At 45.1% G+C, this 26,638-nt stretch overlaps 1 long non-coding RNA gene across 2 annotated transcripts in view; it reads right to left on the bottom strand.

Annotated features, from left to right (window-relative positions):
• Window positions 1-26,436, bottom strand: part of LOC107968252 (uncharacterized) — a 34,713-nt gene extending 8,277 nt beyond the window's left edge. Inside the window, exons 1-3 of one of the 2 annotated variants that reach the window (XR_001709323.4) lie at window positions 26,332-26,436; window positions 25,814-26,065; window positions 3,322-3,466 (exon numbers count right to left, since the gene is read on the bottom strand). This is a non-coding gene — a long non-coding RNA (uncharacterized LOC107968252). Of the gene's footprint in view, window positions 1-3,270; window positions 3,467-25,813; window positions 26,066-26,331 lie in introns of both variants that reach the window. The other variant, XR_008539098.2, reaches the window with a different exon arrangement.
• Window positions 26,437-26,638: the final 202 nt, after the last annotated feature.

Genomic DNA, 26,638 nt, shown 5'->3' on the forward strand with positions numbered 1-26,638 from the left:
AAAAAACCTTGTTTATTGAAAAATAAACAACAAGGGCTAGACTTGTGTCTGCGTCTTTGATTTTGCGTGTGCCAGGCTACACTGGTCCCCTCCCATAGGGGCCTCAGGCCCCGGGCAGGGTGGGCAGGGGTTCATGCTTTCCAGGGCCCTGCTTTGGCCTAACACCCAGCACCTCTCATGTGGCCAGGAGGCCGCAGGGCTAAGGGGTGAGCCCGCCCGGGCCTGTGCACACCCCTTCTAGACCACACTCTTGGAACCTGGGAGTCTCCTGTCCAGAGGGTCCTGAGAAGACCTCCAAGGCTCACACGGACCTTGTCCCTGTCTGTTTCCCAAGGTGGCTCATTGTGGGTGGCCTGGATGGAGCTGGGACATGAAGGTGACAGGTGCAGGGAGGGGGGTCCATGTGGGAGCATGAGAGTTACTGTGCTCAGGGCCAGTTCCCCCTATGCTCCGAGGTCCAGCACAGAACTCGGGAGTCAAAGTCTCCCACGCTGGTGTGGGGCCTTCCGGGGCTTAGTGAAGGGGCAGTCGCCCAAGAGAGGGGCTAGGACACAGTCTATGTGCTACTTAGTGAGGGGGACTTGCAGCCTTTCAACACTTCCCATGGCAGGTGGACGGGCTTCCCTGGGCTCCTCAGGCAGGCCCAGCTCCGGCCACATGCAAGTGCGCTCAGCGCAGGATTCCAGTCCCAGAATGCCAGAGCCAGAGCGGCCAGCTGAACCCAGGACAGAGGAGCCCAGGTCTTATTCCTTGGCCCTGGTGGCCTGGGAGGCAGCCCTTGGTTTGGGTCCCCTCTCCCCTTCCGCAGGGCCCGTCCTTCCTCTCTCAGACTCTCCCTGGCCAGGCTGCTACCACCCCTTCCAGCTCTCCAACCTCAGGTCCTGGGATCCCCTGATACCCGCCTCCTCCCTCGGCCACCACAGCAGCCACGGTTCTGCCTCCTCCCCATCTCCTTCCACCCTCAGCCCTCACAGCTGGGGCTCAGGCCCACTCAGTCCCTCGGTGTCCCTCTGGTCTCCCCACCCAAGGTCCTCTCTGGCTCTAAAACCCTGAAGTAGGAACCAGGAGGTATGACCCAAAACACTTCCTGACCCCAACAATTAGGACTGATGAAGACGAAGTCTCATCCCGGGATCCGAAAGGTTTGGCCTCTCCTGGATGAACACTGGACATTGAAATTCATCCTAACTGCATTTCTCAAAGTGGGGGGCTTCCTGGCCCACCTCCTGTTTCAGAAAAATCAGCCCATTTGAGTCATAATGTGCCATCTGGAGTTGCCACTTAGGCAGTCAGCCCCATAGCCCTCGATCTCACCCACCTGCCCTCACCCACCTGGGGCCCCGACTCCACACCTGCCTGCTGCCCTCAATGCGGCAGAGCACACAAGACAGACAGGCAGGAGCTAAATGCCAGACATGGACGCTGCCCTGAAACCTCTAGGGAAATAACATGACCACACTGAAGGTTCCCAAGTTAATAAATGCAGAAACGTTGATGAAAGGGGCGAGTTTTCTAGGAAAATATTAATCCTCCAAATTCCTCAATGCAGCCAGCAGGAACAGAGTGATCCTCTGGGGGAGGACCCCATGGCAGGCAAGGCTGACCTGGTTTGGAGGCCACATTTGACCCTTCGAGGGAGGGGAAGGCTCAGGCTAGAGGAACTGTTCCACAGCAGAGAAAAAGAAAAGATGAAGGCTTTCCAATTCCATTTCCAGAGCTAGGAGAACCTCTAGGCTGAAACCTGACAAAGGTCACAAAACTTGAAAAGAAAAGTCACTGTCCTCACCCCTGAACAGAGAAACAAAATTTCCAATGAAATAACAACACAGCAAAGCAGCCACATTTTTTTGTTTGTTTGTTTGTGGGTTTTTGTTTTGTTTTGTTTTGTTTTTTTTGAGACAGAGTCTCACTTTGTCACCCAGGCTGGAGTGCAGTGGGGCGATATCGGCTCACTGCAAACTCCACCTCCCGGGTTCAAGCGATTCTTGTGCCTCAGCTGGGCGCCACCATGCCCAGCTAATTTTTGTATTTCCAGTAGAGATGGGGTTTTGCCATGTTGCCCAAGCTGGTCTCGAACTCCTGACCTCAGGTAATCTACCTGCCTCAGCCTCCCAAAGTGCTGGGATTACAGATGGGAGCCACCATGTGTGGCCTGCAGCCAGGTTTTTTTTTTTTTTTTTTTTTAATGTGTGATCATGTGTAGCATTTTCTAGAAAAGCAGGTTTAATTTAACATTAGGAAATGCAGCAGTTGTGTTGAGCCTGGAGTGGTCGTAGAAGGAGGGGAGAGTGATGGTCACCTAGAGTCCCTACTAGACAACCCTGGAGCCAGGCTTGGACCTGGGAGAGGAAACCCCGATTATAGGCCCAGTGGCCAAAAAGAGCCCAGGGGTGGGGATGGTCCAGAGGCAGAGGGCGGGCTTGGGGCCTGAGGGATTACTGCTGTGAGCAGCCTTTGCACAGTGCTCTGGGCTAGGGAGCAGCAGCAGAAAAATCCCCAGTGAACTCCACGTAGAGGAAGAGGCCCCGTGCAGCACCTGGAGCAGGTGCATGGAAGGTTCCTGAAGGAGATCTGAGAAGGAGGGAGTGGGGAGGGGCTGTGGAGACTGGGGATAAGACAGAGAGGGGGCTCTGTGGGCAGCCTATGTGGTCAGGACCCAGTCCAGGACCCTGACACAGGCTAACAGCTGGGCAGCTTAAGGAAGGAGCTCAATTAACTGGGCCCCTGGGCCTGGAGGTGATAGGCTTTGGGTCTTAGGCCCTGTGGCTTTCTTTCTTCAGTGACTCTCTCCCACAGCTGAGAAAGAAGAAAGCCTTGGCTCTCCACGTCACCCAGCCAAGACCCTCACTCAGTGAATCCCACATATCCTGTTCACAGGAAGGAGAGGGCCCAGCCCCGACTCACAGCTGGGGAGGAGACATGAAGATCCCAGCTCACTCAGACTGGCCGGTGGCTCAGCTGCACCCGGAAGTGCGTCTGGCTGTGGTCACTGGGGCGCCATGGCCATGACAAAGATGCGAACACTGGAGTTGACCAAATTTCAACTTCAGTACAGGTCATAGGAAAAAATATATGATACCAATGCAATAGGTTCCAGAGGGAATCTGATAAAATCAAAATAAATCCCAGCAAACTAGGAAACAAGTACATATCTCCTTAATGTCAGAAAGAATATCTGTCTTAAACGAATGTTTACTATCCTATCAGTCAGTAAAACCGAAAGGCAAGTAAGGCCATGGGTTATACAGCAGTTAAGGGCACTGGCTTTACCTTTTGGCTCTGTCCCTTGGGCCCATAATATCTTCATGTTTGCTTCCTCACCTGCAAACGAGTAGTCATGGAGAGCAATGAGTATCACTGTTGCTCTAGGACTTCTAGCCCATGTAATAAGACAAGAAAAAGCAAAACATGGAAAGGAGATTAAATGATGATGATGATTGTCTACCGAAAACCTCAAGAGAATGACCTGAAGGAAAAATATGAGAAGTCAGTTAGTAGGACACATATGCTACCTACACAAAAACCTAAATATCAATAGCAACTCATTGCTAAAAAAATAAGGATTTGAGTAATTAAAACTTACTATTATAAACTTGTCAATTATCCCCAACATTAATTTATAAAAGTTTAATGCTATCTATTTGCATTAGGTCCTTAGACAATAGAATTCTGAAGTTTATCTGAACAAATAAGATAGAGAGAACAAGCAAGGAAAAAAAGTAACCAAGGGGCAACTTGCACCATTGGATATTAAAACAGAGAACTAAAAAAAAATTGTGTGTCTCAGGACTGATACAGAGTTAATATTGGTTTTCTAGGAATGAGGGGATAAATGAAGGAATGCAAGAGTGATAGCTTTTGAAGTCATCTAGATCCCCTGCTTCAACTACTCATTTACAAATGTGGAAACTGAAACCAAAAGAATGACCAGCCTAAGCTTCCCAACTGAGGACATTTTTTCCCCCCAGGAGACATTTGGCAATGTCTGGAGACATTTTTCTTTTTTTCTTTTTTCTTTCTTTCTTTCTTTTTTTTTGACATGGAGTCAAAAACTCCATGACACAGAGTCAGAGACTCGCTCTGTCACCCAGGCTGGAGTGTAGTGGCATGATCTCAGCTCACTGCAACCTCCACCTCCTGGGTTCGAGTGATTCTCCCGCCTCGGCCTTTCAAGTAGCTGGGATTACAGGCACACGCCATCATGCCCGGCTAATTTTTGTATTTTTTAGTAGAGATGGGGTTTCGCCATGTTGGCCAGGCTGGTCTCGAACTCCTGACCTCAAGTGATCTGCCCACCTCAGCCTCCCAGAGTGCTGGGATTACAGGCATGAGCCACCACGCCCATCCTTGGAGACATTTTTCATTGTAAAAACTGGGTGGCATCCAAAGGATAGAGGCCAGGGATGCTGCTAACCAGCTTGCAAAGCACAGGACGTCTCTGCAACAAAGAATTATTTGGCCCCAAATGTCAGTAACACCCAGGTTGCAAAACCCTGGTGTAAGGTGGGTGATAGGGCAGAAGTGGAGCCGTTAAGAACAACAGTACACAACTGTGTCAGGCTCTGTGCCAAGTACTCCAAATGCATAATCTCAGGCAGTTCATTCAATAACCTACGGGGTGAATAATATCATCTTCTACTGTTACCGATGATGAAATTGAGGCTCAGAGAAGTGAAACGCATGTTCACGCTCACCTGGCTAGAGAGTGGTAGGGCTGAGCCCAGTGTCCAGACCTCCAGAAGGTACATGCCAATTTTCTCTCCTCTACCTGACGCTGCCTTCTGATTTTTAAACATACCTTATTCCAAATTTTCTTAGAATTAGCAACCGTGCTTCTAAGCTTCAGGGAAACAGACCATCTCAGGCCGCATCACTTCCGGCAGGTCACCAGTAAGAATCCCAGGAGAATGAGGTTGCATCCTTGGACACTTCAGGGTGGAGCTTCTGTGAGTACTTCCTTTTCCATCCATCCACTCACTGTGGAATAACCCACTCTACCCCGAATGCCCCCATCCCCTGCCTAGGGGAGTTAAGATGTCACTTTGCCAAGTTGAAGATAAGGATGGAATCAAGACCCTTTGCTGCAATTAATATCAATCATAACAATACCCAGTTTTGTTTTGTTTTTTTTGAGATGAGATCTGGCTCTGTCACCCAGGCTGGAGTATAGTGGCTCCATCACAGCTCACTGCAACCTCCACTTCCCAGGCTCAGGTGATCCTCCTCACCTCAGCCTCCCCAGTAGCTGGGACTACAGGTGCATGCCACCACATGTGGCTAATTTTTGTATTTTTTGTAGAGACAGGGTTTCACTATGTTGTCCAAGCTGGTCTCAAACTCGCAGGCTCGAGCAATCCACCTGCCTTGGCCTCCCAAAGTGCTGGGATTACAACCACGAGCCACCGCACCTGGCCCCAGTATTTTTTTTTAATGCCAAGGCACTGCAGTTAGCACTTTGTTTTTATTTTATTTTATTTATTTTTGAGACGGAGCCTCGTTCTGTCACCCAGGCTGGAGTGCAGTGGCGTGATCTTGGCTCACTGCAAGCTCCTCCTCCTGGGTCCGCGCCGTTCTCCTGCCTCAGCCTCCCGAGTAGCTGGGACTACAGGCGCCCGCCACCGTGCCCGGCTAACGTTTTGTATTTTCAGCAGAGAAGGGGTTTCACCGCGTTAGCCAGGATGGTCTCCATCTCCTGACCTCATGATCCGCCCGCCTCAGCCTCCCAAAGTGCTGGGATTACAGGCATGAGCCACTGTGTGCCGCCAGCACTTTATTTTTATCTTTTCAGACTTTTCAGGGATTATTAGGTACTGGCTCTGAATTAACACACTGATTTCTGAAGACCTAAAGCATCACTGTGGTCCAGCAGTCAGAAAAGGGGCTTTTGGAAGTCATCAGTGGAGTGAGCAATAGAATTTTATTCCGATCTCTCTCACCATGGGCCTGGTGGGTCCCTAAACCCACCCTGTGGTTGTCTCCCCAGCTCTAGAATTCAAAATTAGGATAGACACACTCAACAGCTGGCAGAATCTTCACATTGACTCTTTAACCCATGGAGTGGGGGCTATTATGATAGGAAAGGCCAAATGGAAGAAGCTACTAGAACTGCTCGACCTATGAAAATAGTACACCGGAAGTAATACTGTATTCTTGGAGGGATGGCAGAGATTAGTGCCCTCATCAAGGAACTTGAAAAATGAAAGGGTGGTGATTCCTGTAATATCTTCATCCAACCCACCTATTTGGGCTGAGTAGAAAACAGATGGATCATAGAGAAATTAGAGTCAATTATTATACATTTAATCAGATGGCAACTCCAATTTGCAGCTGCTGTTCCAGATGTGGTTCCGTTGCTGGAGCAAATCAACACATCATCAGACACTGGGAAGGCAGCTGTTGAGTTGGTGGGTGTCTCTTTTTCTCTATACCTGTTAGTAAAGAGCAGCAAAATAAGTTTGCTTCCCAGTTGTATTGTTGGTAAGGCCAGCAGCTCATCATCACCATCCTACCTGAGGGGCAAACCATCTCTCCAACTCTATGGCATAATCTACTCCCCAGGAACTTTGATTGTCTTTCCTTTATGAGAGCATCACACTGCTTCATTTCTTTGAAGTTATTCTGCCGACTGGACTTGGTTAGCAGGACGCATTGGTAAGACACTTGCATGCCAGAGGGTGGGAAATAAATCTCACAAAAATTCGAGGACTTTCCAGCTTAGGGAAAATTCTAGGAGTCCAGTAGTTTTGGAGCATGTTGAAAGATTCTTTCCAAGGTGAAAGGAACGTTGCTTCATCTGGTATCTCCTATCGGCATGAAAGAGACACAGCTTCCAGTGCAGCTCTCTGGATTTTGGAGGCGGCATATACATAGCCATGCATCGCATGATGATGTCTCCGTCAGCCACAGACTGTGCATATGAAGGTGGTCCCATAAGATTAGAATGGAGCTGAAACGTTCTCTTGCCTAGTGACATCATAGCTGTTGTAATGAGGTCGTGCTCTAATGCATTACTCGCATGTTTGTGTGATGTTGGTGTAAACAAACCTACTGCACCGTCAGTTCTATCAGTCTACCACATGCAGTTATGGATGGTACAAAATACTTGATAATGAGAATAAATAACTATGTTATGGGTTTATGCATTTACTCTATTATACTTCAATTTTTATTTATTTATTTTTCCCGAGACTGAGTCTTGCTCTGTCACCCAGGTTGGAGTACAGTGGCGCGATTTTGGCTCACTGCAACCTCCACCTCCCAGGTTCAAGCGATTCTCCTGCTTCAGCCTCTCGAGTAGCTGGGATTACAGGTGACCGCCACTGTGCCTGGCTAATTTTTTGTGTTTTTAGTAAAGACGGGGTTTCATCATGTTGGCCAAGCTGGTCACGAACTCCTGACCTCATGATCCTCTCAACTTGGCCTCCCAAAGTGTTGGGATTACAGGCATGAGGCACCACACCCGGCTCTATTATACTTTTAACTGTTTAGACTGTACTACTTTTACTTATTAAAAAACAAAGTGGGGCCAGGCACAGTGGCTCAATCCTGTAATCCCAACACTTTGGGAGGCCAAGGCGGGCAGATCATGAGGTCAGGAGATCGAGACCAGCCTGGCTAACACGGTGAAACCCCGTCTCTACTAAAAATACAAAAAATTAGCTGGGCATGGTGGCATGCACCTGTAGTCCCAGCTACTTGGGAGGCTGAGGCAGGAGGATCGCTTGAACCCAGGAGGTGGAGGTTGCAGTGTGCCGAGATCACACCATTGCACTCAAGTCTGGGCGACACAGCGAGATTCCATCTCAAAAAAAAACACAAAACAACAACAAAACAAAAAACAAACAAAAAAAACCAAAGTGAACAGTGAAACATCCTCAGGCAGGTCCTTCGGGAGGCATCCAGAAGAAGGCATGGTTATCACAGGAGATGGCAGCTCCATGCTTTCCGCCCCTGAAGATCTTCCAGGGCGAAAAGCTGCGGAGGTGGAAGGCAGTGATACTGATGATCCCGACCCTGGGTAGCCCTAGGCTTATGTGTGTGTTTGGGTTTTAGGTTTTATGAAAAAAGTTTAAAAAGTAAGAAAAAAATTTAATAGAAAAAAGCTTATAGAATAAGGGTATAAAGAAAGAAATATTTTTGTACAGCTGTACAATGTTTGTGTTTCAAGCTAAGTGTTAGTACTAAAGAGTCAAGAAGTTGAAAGTGACTAAAACGTTTACAAAGTTAGAGTTACAGTAAGCTAAGGCTGATTTATTATTGAAGGAAAAAAGCATTTTAAAATAAATTTAGTGTGGCCTAAGTGCTCAGCGTGTATAAAGTCTACAGTAGTGTGCAGGAATGTCCTAGGCCTTCCCATTCACTCACCCAGAGCAACTTCCAGTGCTGCAAGCTCCACTTATGGTAAGTGCTCTAGACAGGTGGACCAGGTTTTATTTTATTTTATTTATTTATTTATTTACTTAATTAGAGACAGGATCTCGCTCTGTTGTTGCCCAGGCTGGAATGCAGTGGCGTGATCTTGGCTCACTGCAACCTCCGCCTCCCAGGTTCAAGCGATTCTCCTGTCTCAGCCTCCCAAGTAGCTGGGATTACAGGCATGTACCACCGGGCCTGGCTAATTTTTGTATTTTTAATAGAGGTGGGGTTTCGCCAAGTTGGCCAGGCTGGTCTCAAACTCCTGACGTCAGGTGATCCACCCGCCTCGGCCTCCCAAAGTGCTGGGATTACAGGCATGAGCCACCCCGCCTGGCCAGTTTTTATTTTTTTATACTGTATTTTTACTGTACCTTTTCTATGTTTAGATACACAGATACTTACATTTTGTTACAATTGCCCGTAGTGCTCAGTACAGTCACATGCAGTACAGGTCTGTAGCCTAGGAGCAATAGACCATACCACCTCGCTCCGGTGTGCAGTAGGCTGTACCATTTAAGTGTCTGTGAGTACACTCTATGATGTTTGCACAACAACGCAATTGCCTAATGATGCGTTTCTCAGAACATACCTCTTTGGTTAAGTGAGGTATGACTGTGCTTCACTGGGGCGTGCTATTCTGACTCATTTACTGAGTGATGTGAAAATCTGCCAATTTTGAGAGAGACCCAGAACAAGAGAAGGCTGCACAGCAGATCCAGGCTGCCGTGCCAGTGGCTCTGCCTCTTGGGCCATATGAACCAGCAGATCCAGTGGTGTCTGCAGTGTCAGAGGCACTTCCCTGGGGGGTTGTTCTGAGCTTTTGGCACCCCCTCCCAGGTGAATCACAGCACAGACCATTCACATTTTGGAGTGAGGTGCTGCCCTCCTTTGTGGAGAACCACTCTCTGCTCGGGTGTCATTGAGAAACCACTTTTGACTTGCTCCTGGGCTTCCACAGAGATTGAACTCTTTTTTTTTTTTTTTTTTTTTAAGACAAAGTCTTGCTCTGTTTCCCAGGCTGGAGTGCGGTAGCGTGATCACAGCTCACTGCAACCAACTCCCCGGTTCAAGCAATTCTCCTACCTCAGCCTTCCAAGTAGCTGGGATTACAGGTTCCCAACACCACGCCTGGCTAATTTTTGTATTTTTAGTACAGATGAGGTTTCACCATGTTGGCCAGGCTGGTCTTGAACTCCTGACCTCAGGTGATGTCCCCATCTTGGCCTCCCAAAGTGCTGGGATTACAGACATGAGCCAGTGCGTCCGGCTGAGAATGAGCTCTTGACCATGGGCAGCCAAGTTACCAGGTGACCCGAGACACCCAGTGTGGACTAAGTACAGTCAGACCCACACAGCCAAAAGGTTGGTCGTGCATAGTGGTGCTCCTGTGTCACATGGAAACGAATGTGTAGGCTCAGGCTGGATAAAATGCTTTAGGCAAAAGCAAGTTGAGTGAGAAGCAACTCAAGGCCCTGTGTGGTGGCTCACTCCTGTAATCCCAGCACTTTGGGAGGCCAAGGTAGGTGGATCATCTGAGGTCAGGAGTACAAGACCAGCCTGGGCAACATGGTGAAACCCCATCTCTACTAAAAATAGAAGAATTAGCCGGGCGTGGTGGTGGGCGCCTGTAATCCCAGCTACTCAGGAGGCTGCGGCAGGAGAATCACTTGAACCTGGGAGGCAGAGGTTGCGGTGAGCTGAGATAGCACCACTGCACTCCAGCTTGGGTGACAGAGTGAGACTTTGTCTCAAAAAAGGGAAAAAAAAAAAAAAAAGAAGAAGAAGTGACTCTGATACTCTGAAGCCTGCAGCCCCTATTCTCAGCTGTGCCACCTTCTCTCTATCAATCTGTATTGATGGCCTCAGGGGAGGTCCCCATGATCAGGTCACTGAGGAAGGCATTTCCATCCTGGTTTATAGATGGTTCTGTGTGACACACAGATACTACCCCAACACAGACAGCTGCAACGGGTGGCCCCGCTCTGAAATGGCCCTGGAGGCCTGTGGTGAGGGGACATCCTACCAATTTGCAGAATCTGGGTTGTTCATTTTGTTGGAAAAGAGAGCTGGCCAGAGATACAGGTCTGTATTAATTTGTGGGCTCTGGCTAATGGTTTGGCTAAGCGGTTCGAGAATTGGAATTGGAATACAATTGAGAAACTGGTGAGAAGAAGGTCTGAGGAAGTGGGTAAGTGGATAGACCTCTCCAAATCAGCACAGAGTGTGAAGATATTTGTGTCTCATGCGAAAGTTCAGTGAAAGTCATCAAAGGTGATCTCAGCAGAGGAAGATTTTATTAACCAGGTGGATGGGGTGACCTGTTTTGGGGATGGCAGACAGTCTCCTCTCTGGCCTATGCTTGGGTTTGTCATATAGGCTCCTGAGCAAAGCAGGAAGGAGTGGAGGTTGCACACTCTCAGCCACGTCTGCTTCCATTGCACAAAGCCAATCATCTACAGCCACTGCTGAGAGCCCGATGGGCCACCAGCAGAGACTGGCACTGAATCCTGCCATGGTCCGCTTCCCAGCGACCGGCCAGCCACCTAGAGGCAGACGACTGCACTGGGCCACTTCATCATGGAAAGGGGTAGCACTTTGTTCTCGCTGGAATAGATATTGACTCTGGATGAAATTTGCCTTCCCTGCCCTCAATGCTTCTGCCAAAATGTACACCCGTGGGCCTACCAAGTCCTTTCAGCATTGACACAGCAATGACTACCTTGAGCTTGTCTGAGTCCATTTAGCATTCCCATGAGGACTATGAGAGACTGGATAATTTATAAAGCAAGAGATTTATTTGGCTCATAATTCTGCACACCATACAAGAAGCATGGTGCTGGCCAGGCATGGTGGCTCAAGCCTATAATCCCAACACTCTGGGAGGCTGAGGTGGGTGGATCACCTGAGGTCAGGAGTTCGAGATCAGCCTGGCCAACATGGCGAAACCCTCCCTTTACTAAAAATACAAAAATTAGCTGGACGTGGTGGCATGTGCCTGTAATCCCAGCTACTCAGGAGGCTGAGGCAGGAGAATCACTTGAACCCGGGAGGCGGAGGTTGCAGTGAGCCGAGATTGCACCACTGCACTCCAGCCTGGGTGACAGAGCAAGACTCCACCTCAAAAAAAAATAAATAAATAAAAATAGAAGCATGGTGCTGGCACCTGCATCTGATGAGGGCCTCATGGTTCTTCCACTCCTGGTGGAAGGTGAGGGGGAGCCAGCATATGCAGAGATTACATAGCAGCAAGTAAGGCAGAAGGAAGGTGCCAGCCAGGTGTGGTGGCTCACGCCTATAATCCCAGCACTTTGGGAGGTCAAGGTGGGAGGTTCACTTGACCCCAGGACTTTAAGACCAGCCTGGGCAACATGGTGAAACTTCGTCTTTATAAAAAAAAAAAAAAATTCAGCCAGGCATGGGAGCCGTGCCTGTGGTTCCAGCTACTTGGTAGGCTGAGGCAGGAGGATCGCCTGAGCTGGGAAGATTGAAGCAGCAGTGAGGTAAGCCGTGATCACGCCACTGCACCCCAGCCTGGGCAACAGAGCAAGACACTCTCTCGAAAGAATGAAAAATAAAATAAAAAATAAAAAAGAAGGAGGGTGCCAGGCTCTTTTCAACCACCAGTTCCCGTGGAAACTAAGAGCCTGTTCATGAGGGATCTGCTCCTCTGAGCAAAACACCCCCCACGAGGCCTCCACGGCTAACACCCAGGGCCAAATTTCAAGAAGAGACTTGATGGAGCCAAACAAACCCTATGCAAACTATAGCAAAGCTGGATGTCGAAACTGCCATCCGGTCACTTTGAGCTCCTCATACCGCTGAGTCAACAAGTGAAGAAGGGGGGTCACTGTACTGGCTGGGGTGATTGATCCTGATCAATCCCGATCAAAGAGAGATTGGATTGCCAATGCACCCATGAATTGCAGGAGACTCTTGCAATTTTCTATTCCTCCCCTGCCCTGTGATTAAAACCAATGAAAATCTTTACCAGCCCAATTCAGGCAGAGCCTCCAATGGCCCAAAGTCTTCATGAATCAATGCTTGGGGCACTCTACAAAGCAAAGAACCATGAGTAGCTGGAATACTCGCTAAAGCCAAAGGGAATATGAAATGGCCATTGGAAGGAGTTAGTTATCAATGCCTGTTAGGACGATGTAACCAGTGGCAGAAATGAGGACTGTAATAACTATGGGTCTTTCTTCCTTATTTTGAATATGTTTATATGTATGTGTATTTTTTGTTTTTTTTTCTTATCTCATCATCTAGCATAAGATGGGGAACCAGTAGTTAGCTTCGTATCTCAGTATCTAGGCTGCAGAATTTAAAACAGGGAGTGTGAGTGAGCTAGAAGAATCAACCTTGTCCAAAGGGGAAAAAAGGACTTTCTATCCTCTTCTGGGGAAAGGTTAGTGTATTTGTAGGTATAGGCAGGGCTGTTGTGTAATGTGTAGCTGTAAGATAGTTGTGTAATCCAGAAGGATGACTTTGTGAGTCTCATTCATACTTTGGAGAGGAGATGGGGCCTGGGTGTCAAGTTGACAAGAGGTGGACTTTGGTGTATGGGTAATGTATCAGCTTAGCGAGGCTGAGTTATGTTACCCAGAACTTCCTTTCCTGTGTATTTTTGGTGAGAGTGGGCCACAGTATTGACTCCGGGGAGACTGAGAAGGCAGGGTGAAGGAACAGCCGTTGTGTAACTCACCTATGAGGTTGCTGATATTCCGATCACCTCATTGACATGAGACTGGCTGGGCCCATGGCTGCACCACACCCCCGGATCCTCCTTCTGCTTCCCTGGCTCCTGGGCCAGGCATGTGTGTTTCGCTCTGCGATGAAAGCCCTGGGATCCTGTGGGCTACTCATACCAATTTTAGAGGCAAAAAGAATTGAGCCGGGTGTGCTTGTCCTTGTGGGGCCGGCTCTGCTATGGACCCCGGCTCGCTCTCGATCTGCCCACTTTACATTTCTCTTGCCTTCCCCACTGCCTTCTGTTCTCTGAGCTCCAGCCTCGGATGCAAAGACAACAGACTTACAGAGACTGCCTAGCCAGGCCCCACAGTTGTGTGAGGTCAACTCCCTGCAATGGATCCCTTTCTCTCCCTCTCTGTCTGAGTGGCTCGGCTCTGCTAATGGGGTCCTGGCTTGTACAGTTTCCAAGCCATGGCTCTCAACTACTATGTGACTCAAACCCACCATTGCAGTGGGTGTTGGAAGAGACCAGTGCGACAAGACACATGCGAAAGGGTTTTCACCTTTGTTCACTTAGGAAATGTGTCCCAGCCTCTTCTAGGAGCAGTGCCCAATGTGGGTACTGCGGACACATCAGACTCAGTCCATCATTTGAAGTTGTTTCCAGCTTAGGCCTTGTAAATTCTATATAATTGTCAGAAGTTATTATAAAAATCCCAGAGGTGGCAGTTCTTCTGCAAGCAACATTTTTCATCATTGGTATACAATGATGAGACATTGGCATACAAAAAGATTTAATTACCTATTCATAAAACAGTTGCCCTCAATTTTAGCATCTGTCAATTAGACTTTTTTGTGTGTGCCACCCTTTTCTCCCTGTCTGCTGCCAGAAAAATAGAGGAGGAGGATTCATTCATGTTAATTGTTGGGCTTAATTATTATTATTATTTTTTTTTTGAGAAAGGGCTTCATTCTGTTGTCCAGGCTAGAGCGCAGTGGCACGATCATAACTTACTGCAGCCTCAAACTTCTGGGCTCAAGTGATCTTGTCTCAGCCTCCTGAGTAGCTAGGACTACAGGTGTGTGCCACCATACCTGGCTAATGTTTAAAATTTCTTTCTTTTTTTTTTTTGTAGAGGCAGAGGTCTAACTATGTTGCCTGGGCTGGTCTCAAACTCCTGGCCTCAAGGGATCCTCTTGCCTCAACCTCCAAGTAGCTGGCACAACAAGTGTGTGCCACCACGCCTGACTAATTTTTACGTTTTTTGTAGAGATGAGTTATCGCTGTGTTGCCTGGGCTTAATTATGCATGATTGAAACAAGAGAGTGAGATACCAATTGTTGCAGGTGGGGTTCCCCTGGAAGTATACACTGAGTGGAAATTTACGTACAAGAGATTTTTTGAGAAATGTTCTCCTGATCAACACCTCCCGAGGAGGGTGGGGGTCAAGGAATCAAGAAGGGCGGTGGGATGAGTTTAATTGCTCTGCAGTTGCGACAAAGTCTCAGACAATCCTCATGGAGCTTTAGACATCCTCTCAGAGTTGTCCCACATTGGGGTGGGGGTTGGGGAGGAGTCTTTGTATCTCCATATTGACCTATCGTTGGATATGGATTGCCACAGGAGAGGGCCTTTGACCGTGGGCAGTGAGGCTTTCTTCAGCCAAAGGCACGGCACCAGGGAGAGGTGGACCCAGCTGAGTGCTGTCAGCCACCAACCATTCCAGCAGCTGGGGAAATTAATGCTTCAGTCCCAAATAGCACAGGTTACAGTCCACACCTCATGCCACTTGACTCCCCTTATTTCATATGATAATCCCTGAGAGCGACTCCTCCTGGATTCTATGGGCCTCTCTTCCTGGGGACAAGTCGCGAGAGGAGCATTGCTGGGATGAACCCACTGCCCCGACCACAGCAGCTGATCTTTAGGCCGTGACTGACGCTCATCGTCTCCCACCTCCACCACCCATTCCAGGTTGTTCTCATCCCAATGTAGTACCTGTAATGATCTAGGCGGCTCATAGGGTTGAGTGACTCAGACCCTCATTTCTGAGGGGTCTGAAACCTTGGTCACCATGCACTGGCTCTGGTCATGACTGTGGCACTTGCCCACTTATGATCAAATTGGGCCAAACTGTGCCAAGAAATGCCCAGAAAATAACCTGGGTGCCAAATGTGTTCCTTCCTGGCTCCATAATGTAATAGAAACCCTATCTCTTTCTGATGATCAGGGTTGATTTCTCCTGCCAGAATGGTGACCCCTTTCCTTGCCTACCGGTCTCTTGATAGGAGGAGTCTGAAGTGACTGGCAGTAGTGGAGCTTAAAGTTAAATGGGGAGAAAGGTGGAAGGAGGACCACAGCAAATCCTGTCCCTATAAGAACAATGATAAAATTGGACAAAATTGCCAAAAACAACCATTTCGGAACTCTGGACATTAACCAAAGACAAATAACAAATGGAAAGACATTTATTTAATAAAAACAGCTGAGCCTTTGTTGACAGTGGCTGGGTCTGTGCCATTTCAACACAGGGCTGCTCCCACCCACCTCTCTCTGAACTCTGTGGTGTGGCAACCATAAACCCAGAAGTCTTGCTGCTGCTAGAGGGGGCTGATCTAATTTGGAGCTCCATAGAAAAGCACAATGTCCAGAAACACTGTCAAAACAGAGGCCATCTCTATAGCAGACAATCAAAGAAGGCCAATGTCGCAGCTACCTAAGTCTGTGATACTGAGTTGGGAAAACAGCAACCAGCCAAAAATTTACAAGAAAGAGCTGGGAAATAAGACAACCATAGGGGCTTTGATAAACCTGACACATTTCTAAGAATCTGGAATGCTGTGCACTTGCCCAAGGTGTAGGAATGTGCAGGAGAGAGTGGAGAGGGCCCAGTTATCTGTTTGTTCCTGGCTGACCACGAGGCCCTGCACAAACAGCAAGTGAAGGTGGGCACACTTGTAAACTGCCTGCCCTCTGAGTGTGTGCCTCACCACACCAAAGGGCAGAAATCTTACTGGCTGAAGGTGTTTAAGCAAAACCTCTGACCAATCATTGGCTGCCTATTAAGGATGCTTATCCAGATTATGCTTAATCTATAGAAAAGGTTTAAAATGAAGGCAGGAATTAAGCAAACGAACAAATAAGATTTCCATGTTTGCACACTGGAGGGGAGACCGGCTCTAAATAATTTATCCAGGCAAGTCACTAAACACACAAATAAATGCAGCAATAGCCTCTAGGGGAGACAAATCAGAACTCAGATTTGTTATAATATTTATCCAAAGCTTCCAGTTTCCAAAAACATGGTGAAACATACAAATAAATAGAAAAATGTGCTCATACACAGAAAAGAAGCAGTGCATACAAGCTATCTCTGAGCAAGCTCAGATATTGGACTTGGTAGACAATGACTTAAAATAATTTACTATAAACATGTTCAAAGGTCTAAAGGAATCTATGTTTAAATAATTAAAGCAGCTGGGTGTGGTGGTACATGCCTGTAATCCTAGCTCCTCAGGAGGCTGAGGTGGGAGGATCACCTAAGGCCAGGAGTTTGAGACAAGGCTGGACAACATAGCAAAACCCCATTTCAAAAAAAAAAACAAAAAACAGAAAACAAAGAAATAATGCAAAGTATGAGACAACAATGTCTAACCAACAGAGAAAGTCAACAAAAAGATACAAAGTATTAATGAGAACTATATAGAAACTTTGGAATTGAAAAGTATAATACCTGAAATGAAAATTTACTAGAGGTGCTCAACAGCAGGTTTGAGCTAGAGGAAGAAGGACTCAGCAAACTTGAAGACAAAGCAATAGAAACCATTTAGTCTAAAGAACAGAAAGAAAAAAGAACAGAATAAAATGAACAGCACTTCTCAGAGACTTGTGGGACACCATCAAGTGAAAGGGGTAAAACCTTTTTTTTTTAAAGAATAGCTGAAAATGTCCCAAATTTGCTTAAAAATATTAGTATGTAAATACAATAAGCTTAACAAACTCCAAGTGGAATGTCTTAGTCTGTTTGGACTGCTTTAACAAAATTCCATCAACTAGGTGGCTTAGATACAACAGAAATTTATTTCTTACAGTTCCAGAGACTGGGAAGTCTAAGATCAAGGTGCCAGCAGTTTCAGTGTCTTGTGAGGGCTGGCTTTCTGGTTCACAGATGGTGCCTTCTCACTGTGTCCTCACGTGGCAGAAGGGGTGAAGAAGCTCTCTCGGGCCTATTTTATAAGGACACTGATCCCATTCACAAAGGCTCTGCCCTCATAGCCTAATCTACAAAAGGCCCACCTCCTACTACCATTGGGGTTAGGATTTCAGCATATGAATTTCAGCATATAAATTTTGTGACACAAACCTTCAGATCATAGCATAGAATAAACTCAAAGAAATCCACACCTAGACACACCATAGGCAAAGACTGTGACTATAACATATGTCATCAAAGACAAAGTCTTCAAGGGAACAACAGTAAAATGACTCATCATGTATAAGAGAACCACAATCAGATTACAGCTAATTTATCTTCAGAAACAATGGAAGCTGGAAGGCAGTAGGATATTCAAAGTGTTGAAAGAAGAAACCAATCAATCAAGAATTTATATCCATCAAAATTATCTTTCAAACCTGAAGGCAAAATAAGGACATCCCAAGATAAACAGACGGGAAGGATTCTTTGCTAGCAGACCTGCCTTACAAAAAATGCTAAAGGAAGTCCTTCAGGCTAAAGAAAATCACATCATACGATAACTTGAATCTCCATGAAGAAATAAAGAGCACTTGTGAAGGTAAATGTAAATGTTAGCATAAATATGTTTTTTTACTTGTTTATTCTCTGAATTGATGTAAAACATAACTGAATAAAGCAATAATTATAAAACTGTATTGTTAGGCTTGTAATATATCAAGATGCATTTTATATGACAGTATTAGCACAAAGAAATGAGAAAAGCAGGAAGATATATTGCAGCAAAATTTCTATATCTTATTGGAATAAAGTTAGTTTTAATCCCATACAGATTATTTTAAATTAAAGTGCATATTGTAATGTTCAGAATAACTTTTAAGAAAATAAAATTTAAAATATAGTGAAAATAAGGCATTAAAATGGTACACTGTGAAATATCTATTTAACACAAAAGAATGCACTAAGAGGAAGAGAGAAGCAAAAGACATCAGAAATATAGAAAACAAATAGCAAAATGTCAGATGTAAATTAAACCATATCAATAATTACACCAAATATAAACACTCAGATCCAAAGACAGATTGTCACATTGTACAAATAGCAAAATGTCAGATGTAAATTAAACCATATCAATAATTACATCAAATATAAGCACTCAAATCAAAAGATAGAGATTGTCAGATTGTACAAAAAACCAGAATCCAACTATATACTATTTACAAAAAAAAGACACTTTATTAGATTCAGAAAATAGGTTGAAAGTAAAAGAATAGAAAAAACATACCAAGAAAACAGTAACTATAAGAGAACTGGGGTGGCTATATATATGTATCTATATATAAATGTATATGTATTTTTTTGAGGTGGAGTCTCGCTCTATCGCCCAGGCTGGAGTGCAGTGGTGTGATCTCGGCTCACTGCAACCTCTGCCTCCTGGGTTCAAGCGATTCTCCTGCCTCAGCCTCCTGAGGAGCTGGGATTACACATGTGCCACCACACCCGGCTAATTTTTGTATTTTCAGTAGAGACAGGGTTTCACCATGTTGATCAGGCTGGTCTTGAACTCCTGACCTCATGATCCATGAGTGGCTATATTAATATCAGGAAAATAGACCTTTAAGACAAAAAGAAGTTACCAAAAAAAAAAAAAAAAAAAAGGAGGAGACGTTTTGTAATGATGAAAGAGTCAGTCAAGAGGACACAAAAATCCTAAACCTTTATGTGCCTAATAAGAGTTTCAAAATACATGAAACAAAAACTGATATAAATACAAGGAGAAATAGATAACTTTCCACTTGTAGAAGATTTCAATACTCCTTTGCTATGGTCTGAATGCATCCCCCCAAAATTCATGTTAAAACTTACTTGCCTAGCCGGGTGCATTGGCTCACGCCTGTAATCCCAGCACTTTGGGAGGCCGAGGTGGGTGGATCACAAGGTCAGGAGATCGAGACCATCCTGGCTAACACGGTGAAACCCCGTCTCTACTAAAAATACAAAAAATTAGCCGGGTGCGGTGGTGGGCGCCTATAGCCCCAGCTACTCGGGAGGCTGAGGCAGGAGAATGGCGCGAACCCGGGAGGTGGAGCTTGCAGTGAGCCGAGATTTCGCCGCTGCACTCCAGCCTGGGCGACAGAGCGAGACTCCATCTCAAAAAAACCAAAAAAAAAAAAAAAACCACAAACTTAATTGCCAATGTGATATTAAGAGGTGGATCCTGTAGGTGGTGATTAAATCATGGGAGTGGAGCTGTTAGGAATGGGATTAGTGACCTTATGAAAAAGAGGCTGCCCCTTTGGCCATGCGAGGATCTCCCAGCCCACCGGAGAGGATGCCACCTACGGAACAGGCCCTTGACAGACACCAAATCTGTGGCTCCGTAATCTTGGACTTCCCAGCCTCCAAAACTGTGAGAAACAAATTTCTATTGTTTATAAATTACTCTGTCTAAGGTATTTTGTTAATAGGGCAGGTATACAGAAAATTAGTAAGGTTATAGAAGCCTTGAACCACCCTATCAATCAACTTCCCCAAACAGATCTCTATAGAACACTCCACTCAGCAGCAGCAGAACAGCCACTCTTTCCAAGGGTACATGATACATTCTCCAGGGTGGACCAAAGTCTAGGTCACAAAACATGTCTCGGCAAATTAAAAAAGATGAAATCATAAAAAGTATGTGCTTCAATCACAACGGAATTAAATGAGAAAACAACAACAGAAAGAAATTTAGGGAATCCGAAGTATTTTGAACTGAATGAGAACAAAAACACGACATATCAAAATTTCTTGATTCGGCTAATGGAGTGCTTAAAAGAGAATACACAGTCTATGTTAGGAAAGAAGGAGGATCTCAAATCAGCAGTCTAACCTTTCACCTTACCAATTTATGTAAGAAAGAACACACTAAATCCAAGGCAAGCAGAATGAAGGAAATAAAGATGAGAATGAAAAGCAAGTTTGTAGAAAACGGATAGACCACAGAGAAAACCAAAGAAACCGAAAGTATGTTTTTTGGAAAAGATCAACAAAATTAAAAAAAAAACCTTTAGCTAACATGATCAAGAAAAGCAGGAGACTGCTCAGATAACCAAAATCAGTAATGAAAGAGAGACATAACCTCTGACCCCATAGAATTCATAAAAAATTATAACGGAATACTGTGGACAACTTTACCCCAACAAATTAGGCAATTGAGCAAATGGATAAACTTCTAGCAAAACACAAATCCCCAAAATTCACTCTAGAAGAAGTAGAAAATCTGAATATACTTAGAACAAGCCAAAAAATTGATACTTTTAAAAGTCTGTCCACAAAGGAAAGCCTGAGCCTAGGGAGCCTCACTAATGAATTCTACCAAATGTTTAAAGGAGAAATAATGTCAGGTCAGGCGTGGTGGCTCACGCCTGTAATCCCAGCACTTTGGGAGGCCAAGGTGGGCAGATCACGAGGTCAGGAGTTTGAGACCAGCCTCACCAACATGGTGAAACCCCGTCTGTACTAAAAATACAAAAGTTAGCTGGGCATGGTGGTGCATGCCTGTAATCCCAGCTACTCAGGAGGATGAGGCAGGAGGATTCCTTGAACCCGGGAGGAGGAGCTTGCAGTGAGCCGAGATGGCGCCACTGCACTCCAGCCTGGGCAAAAGAGCGAGACTCTGTCTCAAAAAATTAAAAAAGAAGTTAAAAAAAAGAAGAATTAATGTCACTATTCCACAAACTCTTCCCAAAGACAGAGGACAAAGGGATACTTTTGTCCTTCTTTGAGGCTGGTATTACCCTGGTCCCAAAGCTAGACAAAGACATCACAAAAAAATAATATTACAGACCAATCCCCTCATGAATATAGAGGAAAAAAACCCTCAATGAAATATCAAAGTGAATTCACCACTATAGAAACAGGATTACATATCATGACCAAATGGAATTTGTCTGAAAAATAAAAGGCTGGATTAACATCCAAAAATCAATTCATGTAATGCACTGTGTTAATACAATAAGGAGCAAAACCCACAAGACCATCTCAATAGACAGAGAAAAACTCATTTGACAAAATTCAGCGAGTATTCACAATTAAAAAAGAAAAAAAAACCCTCCCAGCAAACCTGGAATAGGTGGGAACTTTATTAACCTGATAAAGAGAGGCTATAAAAATCCTATACCTAACGTCAGACTTAATGGTGACAGACTAAATGCTTTCTCCTTAACAGGAGTTGCAAGGCAAAGATTTTCACTCTTGCGCCTTCTATTTAATGTTGCACTGGAGGTTTTAGACAGTGCAGTCAGATGTAATAAATAAAGACATCCAGATTGGAAAGGAAACTGTCTTTATTTAGATGACATGATCTTGTATGGAGAAAATCCTAAGGAATTCACAAAAATACTATGACAATAAATAAAGAAACTCAGCAAGGACACAAGATCAATATACAAAAATCAACTGCATTTCTTTATATTTGCAATGAACAATTGCTAATCTGGAAATGAAATTGAGAAAGTGACTCCATTCAACAGCATCACAAAGAATAAAAGTCTTAGGAATAAATTTAATAAAAGAAGTGCAAGATTTGTACACCGAAAACTATAAAACATTGCCAAGGGAAATGAAAGAATATCTAAATAAATGGAGACGTTTCATATTCATGGATTCGAAGAATCAATATTGTTAAGATGGCAATTCTCCCCAAATTGATTTGTAGAGTCAACACAATCCCTATCAAAATCCCAGAAGGCTTTTTCACAGAAATTGACAAGCTGATTTTAAAATTCATATGGAAATGAAAAGACCCATAATAGCAAAAACAATTTTAAAAAAACAAAACAAAACAAGAGGGCTTTCATTTCCCACTTCCAAAATGCATTTTACAGCTTTGGTAACGGAGGCAGCGTTACCTGGTGTAAGAGTGGGCATGCTGCGTAGATAAATGAAACAAAGCTGAGAGTCCAGTGAGAAGCTGTTACATTTACGGTCAATTGAGTTTTGATAAAGGTGTCAATGTCTTTCAATGGGAAAGGCTAGGTTTTTAACAAATGGTGCTGGGACAGCTGACTATCCACATGCAGAAAGGCAAACTTCATACCATTCACAAAAGAAATCGCCCAAAACGACTGTAGGCCTAAATATAAGTGCTTACACTATAAAACTTTCCTTTTAATTTTAATGTTTTTGAGACAGGGTGTCACTCTGTCACCCAAGCTGGAGCACAGTGGCGTGAACACGGCTCACTGCAGCCTCAACATCCTGGACTGAAGTGATCCTCCCACCTCAGCCTCCTGAGTAGCTGGGACCACAGGTATGTGCCACTATGCCCAGCTAATTTTTTAATTTTTTTTTTTAGATGGAGTTTCGTTCTTGTTGCCCAGGCTGGAGTGCAATGGCACGATCTCGGCTCACTGCAACCTCCGCTTCCCCAGTTCAAGTGATTCTCCTGCCTCAGCCTCCCGGGTAGCTGGGATTACAGGCATGCGCCACCACATCCGGCTAATTTTGTATTTTTAGCAGAGATGGGGTTTCTCCATGTTGGTCAGGCTAGTCTCGAACTCCTGACCTCAAGTGATCTGTCCGCCTCGGCTTCCCAAAGTGTTGGGATTACAGGCATGAGCCACTGTGCCCAGCCATTTTTAAATTTTTTGTAGAGACAGGATCTCACTATGCTGCCCAGGCTGGTCTCGAACTCCTGGGCTCAAGTAATCCCCCTTCATCGGCTTACCAAAGTGCTGGGATTACAGGCGTGAGCAACCACACCAGGCCTATAAAACTTCTAGAGGAACACACAGCAGAAAATCATTATAACCTTGGGTTAACAAAGCTTTCTCAGATTCAACATTAAAAGCGTAATGTATAAAGTAAAAAATTGATGAATCGGTCTTCACCAAAATAATAAAATGTTTGCAATTCAAAAGACATCATTAGGAAAATGAAAAGACAAGCCATAGACTGAAAAATATTTGTAAATCATATATTTGATAAAGGACTTGTGTCCAGAACATACAGATAACTCAACAAGAAGACAAACATCCAATTAAAAAATGGGGAAAGGATTTTAATAGACATTTCACCAAAAAGATAAACAAATGACTAATAAGTGCTTGAAGAGATGCTCAACACCATTAGTCATGAGGGAAATGCAAATGTGAGTCACAATGAGATACCACTTCATACACACTAGAATGGCTATAATTAAATAGGCAGACAATAATAAATGCTAGTTAGAGTGTGTGGAAATGGGCTTTCTCATACATGGCTGGAGGAAATGTAAAACAGTACAGCTACTTGGGAAAGTGGTTTGGCTTTTTCTTTAAAAGTTAAACATTTACCTATTGGGTACAATATTCAATATTTGGGCTACGTGTACATGAAAAGCCCAGTCTTCACCACTGCGTAATATATCCATGGACCAAAACTGCACTCAATACCCCCTGAATCTATGCAAAAAAAAGTTAAACATAAATTTGCTAAACGACCCAACTGTTCCTCTCCAAAATAGCTACTCAAGAGAAATGAAAACATAAGTTCACACAAAACTTGCATGTAAATGTTCATGGTAGCTTAATTTCTAATAGCCAAAAAAAAAAAAAAAAAAAAAAAAGAAAAGGTAGAAATAACTCAAATGTCCGTCCACTGGTGAACTGACAAACGAAATGTGGTCTATCCATCCAATGGAATACTCTTCATCAAGGGAAAGGGAGGAAGGGCTGATGCAGGCTACAACATGGAGGAACCTCCGAAGACCACACACTGTATGATGCAATGTGTATGAAATGTCCAGAAAGAGCAAATAGAGACAGACGGAAAGTACATAGGCATTTGCCTCCGGCTGGGGGTTGAATGAAGATTAACTGTAAATGGGGCTGAGGGATCTTCTTGAGGTGATGGAAAGGTTCTAAATCTGGATTACAAGGATGGTTGTAAAACACAGCAAATTTATCGAAAATCATTGACTTGCATACTTAAAATGGGTGAACTTTATGATGCAATGAAGCTGTAAAAATAAAGTTTAATGAGACTATTTCTGTGTTCCCTGGCAGAAGAATTTCCCCTTTGAGAACCAGGACCTCCCTGATCACAGGGCTTTGAGTTGCAGGAATAAGAATAACAAACTCTTCAAATAGGTTGTAGGAGGGATTATTACAAGCAGGGCCATTCCTGCTTCTGCCCCTTGGTTCCTGGACCTATATAGGTATACAGGTTAACATTTCTATTTGATCCACCAGGGGCAGAACACCATATCATGGCCATTCATTTAGGGAATTTGCACCTTGGAGGACATGGGCTCATCTTCAGACTGGCATCTCAGCTTTGCCTAAAACAAACCATTCTGCTTCCTATCAGTCCACAGCATTTGGATGGCAGGGTCTGTAACTGATGGTGTGTCCTGCGGTTATGTGCACGTGGTCACACCTCTTTTGCTGTGATTTTATGTGGGAGTCCATATTGGTGGATCAAGCACTGTAAATCTTCAGATGGGGTGAGGTGGGTGGGGGGACGGGGTTGGGGGTGAGGTGGGAGCTCTCTGTGACTTTCTGGCCAGGAAAAGCAAACCACTTCCTGGATGTGATGGGGAATTTTATGTGTCAGCTTGGAAGAGGTTAACATTCCAGCCGGGGGCCTTGGGTACAGCGGATTGCCTTCCGCAATGTGGTGAGTGGCATCCTATAGGTGAAGGCTTGAGTAGGGCGAGCCTGAGCAAGGGGAATCCTCCAGAACAGCGGTCCCTAGACTTTTTGGCACCAGGGACCGGTTTCGTGGAAGACAATTTTTCCATGGACCAGGGTTGGGGGTTGGTTTTGGGATGATTCAATCTCATTACATTTATTGTGCACTTTATTTTTGTTATTATTACATTGTAATATACAATGAACTAATTGTACAACTCACCATAATGTAGAATCAGTGGGAGCCCTGAGCTTGTTTTCCTGCAGCTAGACAGTCCCATCTGGGGGTGATGGGAGACAGTGACAGATCATCAGGCATTAGATTCTCATAAGCAGCGCTCAACCTAGATCCCTCCCATGTGCAGTTCACAGTAGGGTTTGTGCTCCTAAGAGAATCTGATGCCATCGCTGATCTGACAGGAGGCGGAGCTCAGCAGGTAATACAAGCCATGGGGAAAAGCTTGCTCACCTGCCTGCCGCTCTCACCCCTGCTCCAGAAGGCTGCCTTCAGACTCCATCTGCACCGGCAGCTCTCCTGGGACTCCAGGCTGTCAGCCTCCTGAGCACATGAGCCAATTCCATATACTAAATCTCTCTGTCTATACAGTTGGCCCTTGAATAACATGGGGGTTTGGTACACCGACCCCACCCCTCCGTGTGGTAGAAAATCCACTTGTAACTTTTGACTCCCCCCAAAACTTAATTACCAATAAACAACATACTGTTGATGGGCAGCCTTCCTGATAACACAATTATCACATACTTTGTATATGTATTATATACTGTATTCTTGCAATAAAGTAAGCTAGAGCAAAGAAAATGTTATTAAGAAAAATCATAAGAAAGAGAAAATATATTTACTATTCGTTAAGTGGAAGTGGTCGTCAGGATCTTCATTTTCATCTTCATGTTGGGTAGGCTGAGGAGGAGGAGGAAGAGGTGGGATCGGTCTTGCTGTCTCAGAGAGGGCAGAGGCAGGAGAAAATCTTCATAGGAGTGAACCCTTGGGCTGGGTGTGGTGGCTCACCCTGGAATTCTAATGCTTTGGGAGTCCGAAGTGAGAGGATTGCTTGAGGCCAGGATTTTGAGACCAGCCTGGACAAGATCTCATTTCTACAAAATAATAATAATAATAACAATAATTAGCTGGGTGTGGTTGCATGCACCTGTAGTCCCAGCTACTCAGCAGACTGAGGTGGGAGGATTGCTTGAGTCCAGGAGTTTGAGGCTGCTGTGAGCTGTGATGGTGCCACTGCACTCCAGCCTGGGTGATAGAGGGAGACCCTGTCTCTAAAAACAACAACAACAAAAACCCCCAAAACCCAAAAGCGGACCCATGCAGTTCAGCCCCTTGCTGTTCAAGGATGAACCGTATATACTTGTCCTGTTGGTTCTGTTTCTCTAGAGAACTGACTAGTCCCCTGGGTATGTGTCAATTCTGGTCATGATGAATGGCTGCCTTTTCCAGGGTGGAAGGGCGCAGTGTAGGCTCTGCTGTTGCTGGGAGCTCTGGGAGCTCACAATAGGGTTTGTGCTCCTAAGAGAATCTGATGCCATCACTGATCTGACAGGAGGCAGAGCTCAGCAGGTAATGCAAGCCATGGGGAAAGGCTGTAAATATGGATGAAGCTCAAAGGCTCTGCTGCTGCTGGGAGCTCACTGTTGGTTTCTGTTGCTGGCAGGTGG

This window comes from Pan troglodytes, chromosome 15 (genome assembly GCF_028858775.2).
Source record: "Pan troglodytes isolate AG18354 chromosome 15, NHGRI_mPanTro3-v2.0_pri, whole genome shotgun sequence".
NCBI lineage: Eukaryota > Metazoa > Chordata > Mammalia > Primates > Hominidae > Pan > Pan troglodytes.